The following is a 15,281-nucleotide window of genomic DNA, read 5'->3' as shown; positions in this document are numbered from 1 at the left end:
ATCGCCTCCCTGGGATGGGGCTAACCTCCTCATTCTCTGGTTGTTGTTGGGGCTCCTTTGGATCATGGACTCCGGCCGAGCCTCCTCTTGAGGCTGGGCTGGGCGTTACTGAGCCCTTCTCCCCCTCAGTCAGATTATTGCCATCAATAAGGCAGCATTGACCACAGGCTCCTTTATTCAATCCTCCTCCCTGGGGAGATGTGAGAGATTAATCATCACAGGGTAGATATAGAGGACCTACCACTCGCACACAGAAAGAAACTGTAATGCATCTACGCTAACAGCTTCTCACCGATGAGGCACACACTTACATATCTAGGTGCCCACGATGCCAACCCTGGCACTTTACATCTCCATCCCACAGAACTTGTGAGAGCTTTGCAGACATCATGAAATGTGTGACCTTACCAAAGGAAATCCTGCAATCTATTATCATGTAGCCTAATCAATCTTAACTTCCACTTCAGCAATAACTGGATGCTCTTTGGCCCGTTTTCCGTGGCAATTGGATGAAGCACATTAGAGGCTATCATTGATGATCTGGCACATATGCAGCAGTTGTGCTTCCTAGACACTTGCCCTCACTTACATTCTCCCATACCTTTCTGTTGATGTTCAAATGGAGCAACTGCATTGTGAAGCCAGTCACTCCTGCAGTCTCTCTTTAAAGCACTAAAAATGGCAATGGCTCCAATGGAACCTTCTCAAGGAGATCTTCCACTTTTCTCTCATCCCTGACTCCATTTCAATGTTTTGAGTGCAAACAGGTTGAGGTTGCCCTAGGAAATGGGCCCCCGAATGCAGCCAAGTCTTCCTCTCACAATGTCTCCAACTGCTCCCATCCAGATTCTTTCCTGGTTTCGATTTCTAATTGCGCCATAACTTAAACTTGCCTATATGGCGCTAGTCGGATTTTACTATGAAATCAGCTTCGTCCCTCCTTCTGTGAGTGTCACTTCTTCTCCAATCTTCCTGGACCCCCAGGGTATGCAGGCAGCGGTCCTTCCCATTATTCTCCAGCCTCCTCCAATAATCCTGGATCCCATAATCGTTGTGGTGGATATTCCAACCCTCCCACCTGAACCCATAACTTAGATGTCCCAATGCCCACTGTGGACTTCACCCCTCCCCATCTCAAGACTCTGTGCACAGTTGCGTACAGGCAAGGACCTGACCACACACTGCACCAAGCTATGCCTTAGCCCAATTGAGCACGCAGCCTTTCCTGGAGTGGGACTATGATGTGCATGCCATGCATAGCTCTGCAGCCTGGCCTGTCAAGCCCAGGATGGATTCATTCTTGCATCTTGACTATGAGGTGCACAAAGCCCCGGGCCTGATTTCACTCTCGCACCGCGACTACTTGGCCCCAGATCAAGGACTATGACTGTCTTTGTCTTAGCTCTCCCATTCCCTTTGACTGCTGACAACACAGTATCCTGTAATACAAATTGCCATTCTAGTTGAGTGTCAGACTGGATGCATCTTTCTTGGAGAACACATTTGTGAGATTGTGCATGATGATCAATAACCTGTGGCATTAAAAGCTGTACTGAGCTCCAGATTGTGCAGATAGAAAATAAATAATGGTTTAAATTTTATATGGGCAATTTCTATGGTTTGGGACACTATTAATTGCTCTGTTTGCTAAAGCTAATGAACTGTGTACCTTATATTACCTTGTATTTTATCATTTTGAAATGGCATACAATGGTGAAACTTTGAGTGCATTTAATAATGTTTTCACTTTGCCAGGAATGAATACACAATCAGTCCTGCAGTCCTGCCACATCCAGTCATGAATGGTGGTGGATAATTAAACAACTCACTGGCGGAGGAGGCTCCACAAATATCCCTATCCTCAATGATGGAGGAGCCCAACACACCAGTGCAAAAGATAATGTTGAAGTACTTGGGACAATCTTCAGCCAAGTGGGTGACCCATCTCGGCCTCCTCCAGAGGTCCCCAGCATCAGAGATGCCAGTCTCCAGGCTATTCGTTTCACTCCACGTGATATCAAGAAACGGCTAAAAGCACTGGATACTGCAAAGGCTATATTTCGGCAATAGTACTGAAGACTTGTGCTCCAGAGCTTGCCGTGCTCCTAGCCAAGCTGATTCAGTGCTGCTACAACACTGGCATCTATCTGGCTATGTGGAAAATTGCCCAGGTATGTCCTGTACACAAAAAGCAGGACAAATCCAACCCAGCCAATTACCACCCCATCTGCCTACTCTCCATCATCAGTAAAGTAAAGGAAGGAGTCATTAACAGTGATATCAAGTGGCACTTGCTTAACAATAACTTGCTCGCTGATGCTCAGTTTGAGTTCCACCAGGGCCACTCAGCTCCTGACCTCATTACAGCCTTGGTTCAAACATGGACAAAAGAGCTGAACTCCTGAGTTGAGGTGAGAGCGACTGCCCTTGACATCAAGGCCGCATTTGACAGAGTGTGGCTCCAAGGATCCCTAGCAAAACTGGAGTCAATGGGAATCAGGGGGAATACTCTCCACTAGTTGGAGTCATACTCTAGTACAAAGGAAGATGGTTGTTGTTGTAGGAGGTCAGTTATCTCAGCTCCAGGACATCACTGCGAGAGTTCCTCAGGGTAGTGTCCTCGGTCCAACCATCTTCAGCAACTTCATCAATGACCTTCCTTCCACCATAAGGTCAGAAGTGAGGATGTTGGCTGATGATTTCACAAAGTTCAGCACCATTTGTGACTCCTCAGATACTGAAGCAGTCCATGTCCAAATGCATCAAGACCTGGACAATATCCAGGCTTGGGCTGACAAGTGGTAAGTAACATTCGTGCCACACAAATGTCAGCCAGTGACCATCTCCAACAACAGAGAATCCAACCATCACCCCTTGATGTTCAATGGCATTACCATCACTGAATCCCCCACTATCAACATCCTGGGGGTTACCATTGACTAGAAACTGAACTGGACTAGCCACATACATACTGTGGCTATAAGAGCAGGTCAGAGGCTAGGAATTGTGTGATGAGTAACCCACCTCCTGACTCCCCAAAGCCTGTCCATCTACATGGCACAAGCCAGGAGTGTGATGGAATACTCCCCACTTGCCTGGATGGGTACAGCTCCCACAACACTCAAGAAGATTGAACCAAGGCTGTAATGAGATCAGGAGCTGAGTGGCCTTGGTGGAACTCAAACTGAGCGTTAGTGAGCAGGTTATTGCTAAGCAAGTGCCGCTTGATAGCACTGTTGATGACCCTTTCCATTACTTTACTGATGATGGAGATTAGACTGATAGGGTGGTAACTGGCTGTGTTGGATTTGTCCTACTTCTTGTGCATAGGACATACCTGGGCAATTTTCCACATAGCCTGGTAGATGCCAGTGTTGTAGCTGTACTGAAACAACTTGGCTAGGGGTGCAGCACTGGAGCACAAGTCTTCAGTACTATTGCTAGAATATTGACCAGCATCACATCCACAAACATTCACTCACTCCACCACCAATGCACACTAGCAGCAGTGTGTACTATCCACAAGATGCACTGTAGGAATTCACCAAGGCTCCTTCGACAGCACCTTCCAAACCCATGACCATTACCATCTAGAAAGACAAGAGCAGCAGATAGATGGGAACACCACCACCTGGAAGTTCCCCTCCAAGTCACTCACCATCCTGACTTGGAAATATATCGCCGTTCCCTCACTGTCGCTGGGTCAAAATCCTGGAACTCCCTTCCTAACAGCACTGTGGGTGTACCTCCAACACATGGACCACAGCAGTTCAAGAAGGCAGCTCACCGCCACCTTCTTGAGAGCAACTAGGGACAAGCAATAAATGCTGGCCCAGCCAGAAAGGCCCACATCCCATGAATGAATTAAAAAAAAACAATCTGGATAAAATCCTTCTGGTCCACCATTTTACTGAAAAATTCATGAGGACCTTAAAAGGAATGACCAAACGGATGGACTGTCTGTTGCATGGGTAAAATTAAGCTTGTACCCAGCATTGCTTCAACTTCATCTGGAGTACTTGTATGTTGCTGCTCACCATTCTATAGTGAGGGCTGCGAGAATACAAAGGAAGGCATGGAACTGATACAAGGAGCTAACACTTGAACTACAAAGAGAGAGGGAAGGGAGCTGGGATTGATTGCACTGGCTAAAAGAAGGCTCATATAAAACATTCTAAAAGCTTTTGGTTTTGTATGGGGTACAAATAAACTGAAGCCTACTAAAATGACTCGGACTCAATATAAATGGAGCCATGGACATAAGCTGAGGAGGGAAAGATGATAGTGAACTGATAGTCTTGATTTAACTACTTCACGTAAATGATGAATTTCCTAGAGATACTATTGGAAAATTCAAAAGTGAGCTGGTAAGTGTTTTGCCAGAAGAGTTTCCTGGACAGGGGCTTGGGTTTGCCATGTTGTGAAACCATTGGTGGGCTTTGGAAAATTTGGTTTCAAGTGGCTCATTAATAAACCTAATTGTCTTCCCGTTGCTAGCTGGCAGCTTTCTAATGTCAGGCCCTTCCCGCCGATCACTAAATGCGGGACAGTTTTCCTGTCAGCAGATGTCAGATGCGCAGCCTCTAATGCGTTTCTCCTGTCCCACCCACTATCCTACCTATTCCAGCAGGCTCCACTAAATTCCACCCTAAAGCTTTGGAGCAGTTTAAAAGGGAAGTCTTCCTTCACTGTGGAAAGGACATTAGCTAGCGGTGACATACTTGCAGGTAAAAAAAAGCCTCCAACCTCTTTAATGCTGAGATGGAGGTATTATTAGGGAAGGTGAGAGCTAAGCAGACAGCATTTTTTAGCTTCTAGTGTAAGAGACTATCTTGTGCCATGGTGAGAATGCGTGAAAGATGTTTTCTGAGGTGGTGAATGCCACATTCACACTCCACCAAATCAACAGTATATTACTGAAAAGAGATAAATGACCTGACCAGAATCAGCAAGGTATGTGTCCACCCTAGCTCATTGAAGGATTAACCAGCACCACATTTTCTGTTGTTTATTCCATATCAGCTTGGTCAACCAATTGCTAATGTTGCAAATTGGACATTGCAAAGCACCTATGCTCACGCCCATAGTTAATCACCAGTGTCCATGGAAAGAAATACATGTATTAACATGTCTTAACATATACATGTTTTTGTGTTAATCCTTACTGTGCCAGAAAATATGGCCCTGTTATTCTAAGTTGGGTCAGGGTCGGGGTGGTGGGGTTGTCAGAGCTTCACACCTGAAACCCAGAAGACCAGTTTTGCCCACATACAATGGAATTTAAATTCCACTGTGGTGCATTTTTTGTTTACAGGATCTCTGTCCAGAAGTTAACCTGATTGATAGCCTTGGCTTCCAGTTGGGTGAGGAGCTCTGTGAAATAGGCTGCAGCTCCAGCCAAGGAACCTAAAACTAATGGTGGAAGTGTGCTTCCAATCCCAGTACGTGTTCCACCCCTGACGCTGGGGGAAGGTTCGATCCACAGTCAGGTGGGGGGTGGGGGGGCTGGGGGGGAGAACCTCTTTGGATAGAGGGAGTTGGGCATGGCTGGTCCAATCCCAGTGTAGCAAATAAACTAGGGGTGCTGAAGGGATGTACTCCTGCTCCTCCTGGTCCACAAGCAGTAATGTAAGGAAACCTACCTTTTCCCCCAAAGCTGTCTGCTTCCGTCAAACTGCTACATTTCCCAAGGGCTGGGAAATCCCACTAGCCAGTGTTAAATCTGTGTGAGGGAAGTTAAAGGTGTGGCTTTCTGAATCATTTCAATATTTAAATGGCCAACCTGATTCCTGAGAGTGTTATGAAACAGCAGGTAGTATTTGCCAGGCTGACCAAATCCACAAGGGAATCTTGGCCACACTATCACAACAGATTTGCAATATGTATTTATTGTGAGAAGGTTTGTGCATTGAATTCAGAAATAATGAGTCTACTAACACCTTTAGAGATTTTACAAATTAAACTAAAACATTTATTAGCAAAAGAATTAAAACACACACTCAAGATTAAAGTTAACCATTACATAATATTATAACAAATCCCAAAATTTCTAATTAACCTGACCCCCAGTTGTACACCCCCCTTAAGGCAACAGTCCAAAATAGATTTTAAATGTAGAGAGGCAGTCCAACAAGGTTACCACAGCACCCACTCAACAGTGGAATTCCAAAGGCTTTTTAACACAACTTTGATTACTGGAACAGCAGACTTTTGCAAAGTGGCTAGAGGCTGTTTCCCTAGCCTGTTTTACACAGGTGTATCTTTTAGATCATATAAAGCCATCCCTGAAACAACCTTCCATCCTTCTTTAAATATATTCCTCCCTCTTTAATCTGTAAATCTCATTGTTTCCATGTGTCTTTGGAATTTACTTTTCTCATACTATAAAAATCTTTCATGTTGTCTATATGGCCTTTTCCTTTTGGGTAAATAAACGTAATAACATTGGCCTATTTATCCTGCCAGTTGTAAAACTTTATCATGTTTCTTTGAAAACCAAACACCTCTCCACTTACCTTAAAATACAAGTTTCATTCACGCTCTATCTACTGCCTTTACCCTAAGTCACTCATTAGCGTTTCAAATACCCTTTTACACTTAACTCTTCTGAAAATTTCAACCTTGAAATCAATCTGACTTTAATTCAATTAAATCAGCCATACCGACAAAACTATACACGCACACACACACACACACACACAAAAATCTACTTTACAATACCCCACAATAATATTATGAAAAATATGGCAGTTTTTTGACAGGTGTGGGTTGGCTGCCTGCCCTCTGCCGTGTCTCCAGTAAACCTGGCAATGGGCATACTGAAGGAGGATTGAGGTCAGGTTTGAGATTTTAACTTTCTTTACCTCTCACCTAACCCAAACCCACCGGTTTTTGGAATTTATCGTTCATCTCTCTGAGTCTTCCAGTTTGTGTGCCAACCCTCAAGCCACCTCTGAATCCCCCTGTACATAGAAATTGATAAACATTTAAACTTCTCTGCACTTGGATTGAAAGAAAAGATCTTGCATAATGCCAGAGAGAGACCGATAATCTACAGCGGGTGGTGTAACATGCATTACTCCCTAAAGGAGGCATACTGAAGTGGTTGGCTGCAGAAGGGATCAGAAATAGTGCAGTCTATGTGTGGTTGGAATCTGCAGGATTGTGTCCAGATGCCTGCTTTGGTTCAGCACTACAGATTAAGAACATAGCCTAGGCTGACACTGCAACACAGCGCTAAAGGAATGCCGCATTGCTGGAGGTACTGTCATCGCATTATGTTAAGTCAGGTGGGTGTAAAAATAAAGTTACATGGCAATTAGGAGATGAGCAGAACATTTCCTCTGATGTCGTCTTCAATATTTATCTTCTGAACCGATTGAAACAGATTATCTGGTCATTATCTCATGATTGTGGGACCCTGCAGTGTGCAAATTGGTTGTTGTGTTTTCCTGTGTTGACTATATTTCATCAGCATGTAACCAGCTCTAATACATTTTGGGCTGTTCTGAGGTAGTAAATGATGCAATATAAGCGCAAGTTTTTTCCTTCTCTTCCATCTAAGGCTGTAAAAGTCAAAATACCTGATAGCAGCCTTGTACTTTGTATGCTCTTCTTCAGGAAATAGTGGTGATAATTTGACCTCATATCTGCTATACTACGTCCTCCTTCAGTTAAGTCCTTACCATATGAGATTGATATATGGAAGAGAGGAACAACCAAACCCCATTGAATTGTTGTGCAGTGTGCACGCTCTTACCCTTGCCATCTTTCATCCCTTCTCTTCCAGGCATAAGCCCACAGACAAGCAGATAGCGATCAGGAGGATCACGGAGTGAAACAGAGTGGCCAATTCAGCAAGTTGGTGGCATAGTGGTAAAGTCACTGGGCTAGTAATCCAGAGGCCCAGGCTAATGTCCAGGGGACAAGGGTTCAAATCCCATCATGGCAGCTTGTGGGATTTTAAATTCAATTAATAAATCTGGAATTAAAAGCTAGTTTCAGTAATGGTGACCATGAAACCTGCCACCCTTACCCGGTCTGGCCTACATGTGACTCCAGACCCACAGCTGTGTGGTTAACTCTTAAATGCCCTCTGAAATGGTGTGGCAAGTCAAGGGCAATTAGAGATGGACAACAAAGGCTGGCCTTGCCAGTGATACCTGCATCCCAGGAAAGAATAATAAAAAAAACTTGTGACAAAATGGGAAATGTACTCGAGAATATTGTAGAGCTCCAGCAGGTTTCCTCCTCCATCTGATTTATTGTCTCCTGGCATTGGGTCTTCTCCCAACCTATCCTGAAAGAAAAGCAGGGATGAGTTAGTGTGTGGTAACTCTTGTAACAGGTTGAGCTGAGGTGTGAGTGAGCCATATATAGTGTGAATGATGAGAGGGAGAAGCAGCAAGTTGTGAGGAAGATGAGGAGTTGGTCAGGTGCAAGAAAGTGACTCCAATGTGAAATATGAAAACTGCAGAGGAGTGAATTGCTTTCCACTAAAAGCAGAACACTATTGGTGCTTGTGTTGAGTCTCAGCAGCAGTGGAGTGTGTGATTAGAATGAGAAGGAGGATTTGCTGCAGTGTCCCATCGGAAAGGCATTTGTAGTAGAGGGAAGTGTGTAGTATGCTGGAAGAGGAGTGAAAGAGGAGCTAAGACAAGATCTCATTCCAAAACATCAATAAGACATGATTCTTGCTTTTGCTGTCTAGGTGCAGCTACTGAACTTATTCTGGCACTGTACTCTTGTTCTGGGGGCCTTGCTTCAGGCATTCACAGTTGTTGCTATCTGCTTCTGGACACACTGCGATTTGAGAGATGGGATGCTAAAAAAAAAAATTATTCAGCACTTAAGAACCTGTGACTTTCAGACGTGGACGCTCACTTTAAATAGGGAATGTGTCCACCCATCCTAAATCCCACCTTCCAAAGCAATGAGTTGTCAATCAATATTGCAAATGTATGGGCATCTCAACTAGAAAATTAAAATGAGGGTCAAACACCAAAATGATTTGAACCTCCTGCCGGTGATATGGGTGGGGTTGGGACAGGTGCAGATGAGGAGGCAGGGAATCTAAATCACTGTGCACTGCACACAAATCTGCCTTGCAGTGATTAGTAGTTTTGCAGTTGGATGGCAGAAGAAGTAAATTCATAAGACACTTGGATGCAGTAATGAAAGGGACTGAACTGTTTATGTTAAGACAAGCAGAGTAAATAACCTGTATTTTACCTGTGATCTTTCTGAATGGCTTTTCTAACACTTCCTGACAATTTCTGAGACACATTTTGGGATGCACATTAAGGCACCAAGTCCATTTAGAAGATTACAACTTATCAAGATGTTGAAATGGCAAAAGTGTCCAATTTTCCATTCTTGCTTTATCATCATTGTCATTATCATTACTCAGAATATGGAACTTCACTCCAATGAATCAAACTGATCACTTCAAGATAAATAATCATTTTATGAAGCCAGAGAATACAATGCCCTTCTTGCAATGTTTCTGAAACAAACATGATGAATATATAGACATGGAATTTTAACAAGGACTAGGAATTTCAATAGATAAGAACACTTATAATCACCCAGGTGCACTGGAGAGGGTGTGGGGCAAGTGGGGTGTGAAGGGCATTAATGCACTATCTGTTCCCCTACATGGAATAGGTTTGATTCCAGACTAGACTGATGTGAAAAAGGTGACACTTGATAGGAATGGTGGATTTGGATTATGTACATAACACTTAACTATCACTGCAGTTGATCCACTATTGGCTTAGCAGATGAAAGGAGTATTAGCTAATGAACTATAATTGAAGTGAATAAATCTGTAGCCTATTATTCTTAATGCAAAGCATTCTGTTAGAGATGGGTTAATAACTTTAGTGCTTGAACAGTTACAAGAGTTATTGTCAAGTGAGGTACCACAGAGGTGTTTGTATTATACAGTAATTACATTTCGGGATGGGGCTTTGCTTGGATTTCATCCAATCCTCTCATCTTTGAATTCAAACTGATTAGATGTTTTGTGGCTGATAGGCACGGATAGACACTTGGAACTATATCATGAGCTGAATCCTCCGTGGGGTGGTAATCACCATCGGATTGCCACTCTGCTCCTATTTCCTTACCTTGGACTGGACCTCCACATTTCTCACCTGGACTTCCAAACCAGGCCTGCTGAGAAATGTGTAGTGTAGGAGCATCAGGGGGAAACAAAGCCATGCCCCCCTTTTATGGCAATAGCTGCCGTATTCCAGTGAGTTTAAATGCCCCAGCCACTAAGACAAACTAGGAGAGAAGGTAAGTGTGAAAGGTAAGTTCATGTGGGGATCGGGTTGTTGGAGTTGGTTCATTGAGGGGATGAGGGTGGGTGCTTGTTGGGGGTAATTGGGGCTCGGTGAGGGGTAGTTGGAGGAAGGTGTTGGGGCAGTTGTAAGGGTGGGGGAGTAGACGGTCCGGGGCTGGGTGAAAGGGATCGGGGGTAGTCAGAGGGTGGGTCAAGGAGTAGTGATGGGGGTGGGGGAGTGCAGGAGGTGGGTTGCAGAGTTGGAAAGGTGGTTGGGTCAGGGGGCTAGTCGGGGGGTGTTGGATCCTCTGGCAACTCGTCACGTGCTTTTTGTAAATAGTGGCTGAGTTGGTACTATAGGTAGAGTTGATCAGCAGACACTTCTTAGGTGGAGAACATTGTTTATTTACAAAGGTACTCAGCAGCAATTACATTTGTGCTTTCACTTCAAACCCTATCTCCATACTACTGACGGCTAATTACAAAGGTAGCTCGTGCTTCTCGTCTATTGGTTACTCAAGATAATGTGATCTTCCTTGCAGCATTCTTCTTAAAGGTATATTACACATTAGATAAAACCATAATTACCACATTCCTCCCCCTTTACTTGGAAATACATTTTATATTTACAAGTACAGTTTTCTCAAGAGAGCAAATTATTTACACTGGTAAGTAATTTACAAATTCAGTCTTTCTGGGGGTTTCCTTATATGTGTAGAACACCTCAGCTCTACAACTTCAGATGCTTTGTCAGGAACCTCCTTTTCTGGAGTTGTCTGAACATCAGGTGCTTCAGTGGGCAACTGTAGTTCTTTATCCTCAACTCTTACAGGAACTTTAGATGTGTCTGTCCTGGGTTGAGTACTCTCAACAGGAAATGATGACCCAGTCATGATTGCTGGTGGAATCATTTCTTGGTGATTTGTTTCTCTCTTCCTTGGATGATCCACGTGCATCCGTATGACTCGACATTCCACCTCCACGTGGTAAGATGGAGGTCTAGTCACTGCACTTATTTCACCCAGTAACCATTTTGGTCCTTCTCCAAAGTTCTTCACATATACTGTCTCTCCCACAGTGAATTTGCTCTCACGACAATGCCAAACGTATCTAGTTTTCTGACTTCCCTGACTCCTTTCCACCTTCCCCACTAAATTCAGCATTATTAAGCTCAATCTGGTCCTGAGACGGTGTCTCGTCAATAATTCTGCGGGTGTGACACCTGTTGTTGTCTGTGGGGTGGTCCTATAATGAAGAAAGCGTGCTAGCTTGGTTGCTATGGAATCTCCAGTAAACTTCTTTATGCCTGCCTTGAACGTTTGAACCGCCCTTTCACCCAGTCCATTGGAGGAAGGGTGGTATGGTACAGTTTTTACATGAGTGATACCATCGAGGCTGATAAATTGTTGAAACTCAGCACACTTAAATGCCGTGCCATTGTCTGAAACGACTATTTCTGGTAGTCTGTGAGTGGCAAAACTTTGACATAGTTTCTCAATTGTGGCAGAAGACATTGGTGACTTCACCTCATATATGTCCATCCATTTTGAGTGAGCATCAACAATGAGCAGAAACATTGTTCCCATAAAAGGCCCCACATAGTCAATGTGTAACCACACCCATAGTCTTCCTGGCCACCCCCAAAGGCATAACGGAGCTGTTGGAGGCAACTTTCCCAGTTGTTGACATTGCACACACTTCTTCACTAAACTCTCTATTTCACTATCCATCCCAGGCCACCATAAATAGCTGTGTGCTATGGCCTTCATTCAGGATACTTCTGGGTTTGTAATGTGTAGTTCAATTAACAGTGGCTCTCTTCCCTTTGGAGATACTATCACTCATGCTCCCCACAATAAGATGCCATCCTGGTTCGTTATTTCATGTCTCCTGTTGAAGTACGGTTTCATTTAGTCAGATACAGGCTCTTGTGACCAACCATGAAGCACTTGTTCTCGTATTTGAGATAGGACTGTGTCCCTACTTGTCCAGTCTCCGATATGTCAAGCATATATCAGTGATATATCTAAGAAATTTAACAATAAAACAAGTTACTGTGGAACTGGGACATGCTCATTATCGATTTCTTGTAAAGGCAAATGACTAAGTGCATCGGCTTTTGCAATTTGATTTCCAGGTCTACGTGCAAAAGTGTACTCGTATGCTGCCAGGATTAAAGCCTTATTTGTGTTCCTGCGTCTACCTTCTACATGCCTTCTTCTTTCTAGCACTGACTTTAATCTCGGACTTCTTCTCAATTTCACTATTGGCCAGACTATGCTCAGATGCAAGCTCGACTTGAATGAACTCGGTGGTTGAGTCTCCCAAAATTTCATCACCTGTCTGCTTCTTAGAAAATTCTGCAACTTTTGCCTCCAAAGTCTCTTTTGCTTCATGTAGCTGGTGTTTCAGCTCTTCCATCTCTTTTTTGTATTTGTTTGCTGCCTCCTGGAAAATTGAGCATTGTTGTGTTTTCTCTGCCAACTCATCCTTCAGTTTATTCAGAGAGGTGCTGAATTTTTTCTGTTTCTCTTCGTACTTTTCCAGAGGTACAAACTTCGGACTGAGGGAATCTCGTGGTATGAAGGTCTTTTAGCGGGTTTTCTTTTTCCTTTTGGAGGTTGCCCACCTCATCACCGTCATTAAGCATGATCTCTTCAAGTTCCTTTTGTTGTTTTGGCTTAAGATAGGCTGCTTTTCTACAGGTTGTTGAGTTCTTACACACACCTTTTTCAAAACTAGAACATTTCCAGCTTCCTTTCGGAATCCCAGTGGCCAACCAAAATTGATTTCTCTTAGCCAGTTTCACCTTAGAAGGCTTGGTGCTCTGCCTCTCAATACCAATACTGGCAGCTTTGCTGATTGGCTCCTGTAATGGGCAGTTATTCTACTCACACCTCTGACTTGAATATCTTCACCCATGTATGTTTTTAAATTTGGCATCAATTTCTTCTAAATTTAATTGACGTTCCCCATTATTCAGATATCTGAGGGTATGTTCCCCGATTACTGTAGTGGAAGCTCCTGTGTCCACTTCCAATCCAACAGGTCTGCCATTTACTTCCACTGTTACATATATTGGTTCCGTCTTTCCAACAACAACAAATAAATACTTGAATTTTCAGGCTCTTCTACATTGTAGGTCTCACTAGGATTTTTCTTTTGTTTGAAAGTCTGCCTGGCTCATTCCTTACACTGTCTCATTATGTGTCCATTTTGATAACAATAAAAACATATTTTTTTAAACTGTCAATCATTGAAAGACTACTTGTTTGCACCTCTATTGAAAGTGTTCCTTATTTTCGCCACTAAGTCATTTTCTTTTTCATTTTCTGACTGGCAGGGCTGTTTCCCGCTTCTCGGCAGAGCCTTGCATTTTCGCGCCCTTTTTTGTCTGGGGTTTCCCGCCCAATGTGGTCTGCACTCCCTGTATGGCTTTTGCATCCTTTACTTTGTTTTCCATGGCCAGTGCTACCTCTAGCACCTTCTTAAAATCCAAATTTGTTTTTGGACAGTAATCTCTTCTGAATCATGTTCTCATTCACACCGCACGCTAAATGATCTCTGAGCATGTCATTCAGAGATGTACCAAACTCTCAATGTTCCGTTAACTGCTTCAAACTTGCCATGTAACAAGCAGCTGTCTCCCCTGGGGCTCTATTTCTCGAGTTAAGCTTGAACCGTTGCATCATTATTGAGGGCTTTGGCTGATAATGACCCTTCATGAGGTCCACCAATTCATCACAATCTTTTGAATCTGGGGCACTGGGTGCCATCAAACTTCAAATCATGCCGTAGGTTTTATTCCCACATGTGCCTAAGAGGATTGCCCGCCCCTTCTCTTCCTACGTAATCGTTTTCACTTGGAAAAAGAACGCAAGGCACTCAATGTAATGAGACCATGGCTGGATCGAAAGGATCAATTCTTCCGAATTGTGGAATTCTGAGAGGGAGTTACTTCATTGATTTGAACGGAAGTCCTACTTACAAGTACTGTGCGAGGCACAGCCCGATTTCGATTCACTCGATTTCTTCCATTAACTTGCTTTATCCTCTATTTATCCTTGTCGCCAGTTTGTTGGTCTTGTATATCCTTATCGCACACTTGTTGTAAGTGGTGTCTGAATTGGTACTATAGATAGAGTTGATTAGCAGACGCTTCTTAAGTGGAAAACATTATGTTTATTTACAAAGGTACTCAGCTGCAACTACATGTGTGCTTTCACATCAAACCCTGTCTCCATACTACTGACTACTAACTACAGAGGTAGCCTGCGCTACTCTCCTATTTGTTACTCAAGATCATGTGATCTTCCTTACCAGCATTCTTATTAAGGTATATTACACATTAGATAAAACCATAATTACCACTGGGGGTAAGGAGAGTGTAGTCAGGGGGGCCAGTGGAGGGTCGGGAGTCAGTAGTATAGTTACCCAGGAGTTAGAACTGGTTTTAATCATTCTAACTTTTCCTGTGTGGCTATTCTAAATGAATCAGAACCATCCAAAGTCTCCGACTTCAAATCGGAGTTTTGGAGGGTTCCAAACTCAGGGGAATTGTCCAACAGAAGTTGAAACTTCCTGAGCAATTCCCATGCAGTCAGTGGCTGGGGACTTACGAGGGGTCCCCCGTGTGAATCTTTGGGGTACCTCTGGGCCCTCTGGAAACAGGAAGATCTGGGCTCATAGCTAGCACTGAAACATGGTTTGAAGAAGGGTATAATGAGACTCAACATTCCTGTTTATGGGGTCTTCAGAGAGGATAGGAGAGGGGGATATAAAATGAGTGGAGTTGCAGTATGGGTTAAAGAAATAATCATAGCTGTGAGGAGAGATGATATGGTAGAAGGACCATCAAATGAGGTCATATGGGTTGCAGTGAGGGACACAAAATAGACAATTATATTACTGGGAGTATACTACAGAACCTCAAACTGGGTGAGCTAGAACAACAAATATGTTGGCAGATAGCTGAGAAGTACAGGAACAGCAG

General features: G+C 43.6%; 1 protein-coding gene across 2 annotated transcripts in view; it reads left to right on the top strand.

The window, feature by feature from the left end:
- Positions 1–15,281, top strand: part of luzp2 (leucine zipper protein 2) — a 360,632-nt gene that overhangs the window by 137,879 nt on the left and 207,472 nt on the right. The gene's annotated exons all lie outside the window — the stretch shown is intronic.

This window comes from Carcharodon carcharias, chromosome 10, assembly GCF_017639515.1.
Source record: "Carcharodon carcharias isolate sCarCar2 chromosome 10, sCarCar2.pri, whole genome shotgun sequence".
Classification (NCBI taxonomy): Eukaryota; Metazoa; Chordata; class Chondrichthyes; order Lamniformes; family Lamnidae; genus Carcharodon; species Carcharodon carcharias.
This window is presented reverse-complemented; position numbering and strand designations above follow the sequence as displayed.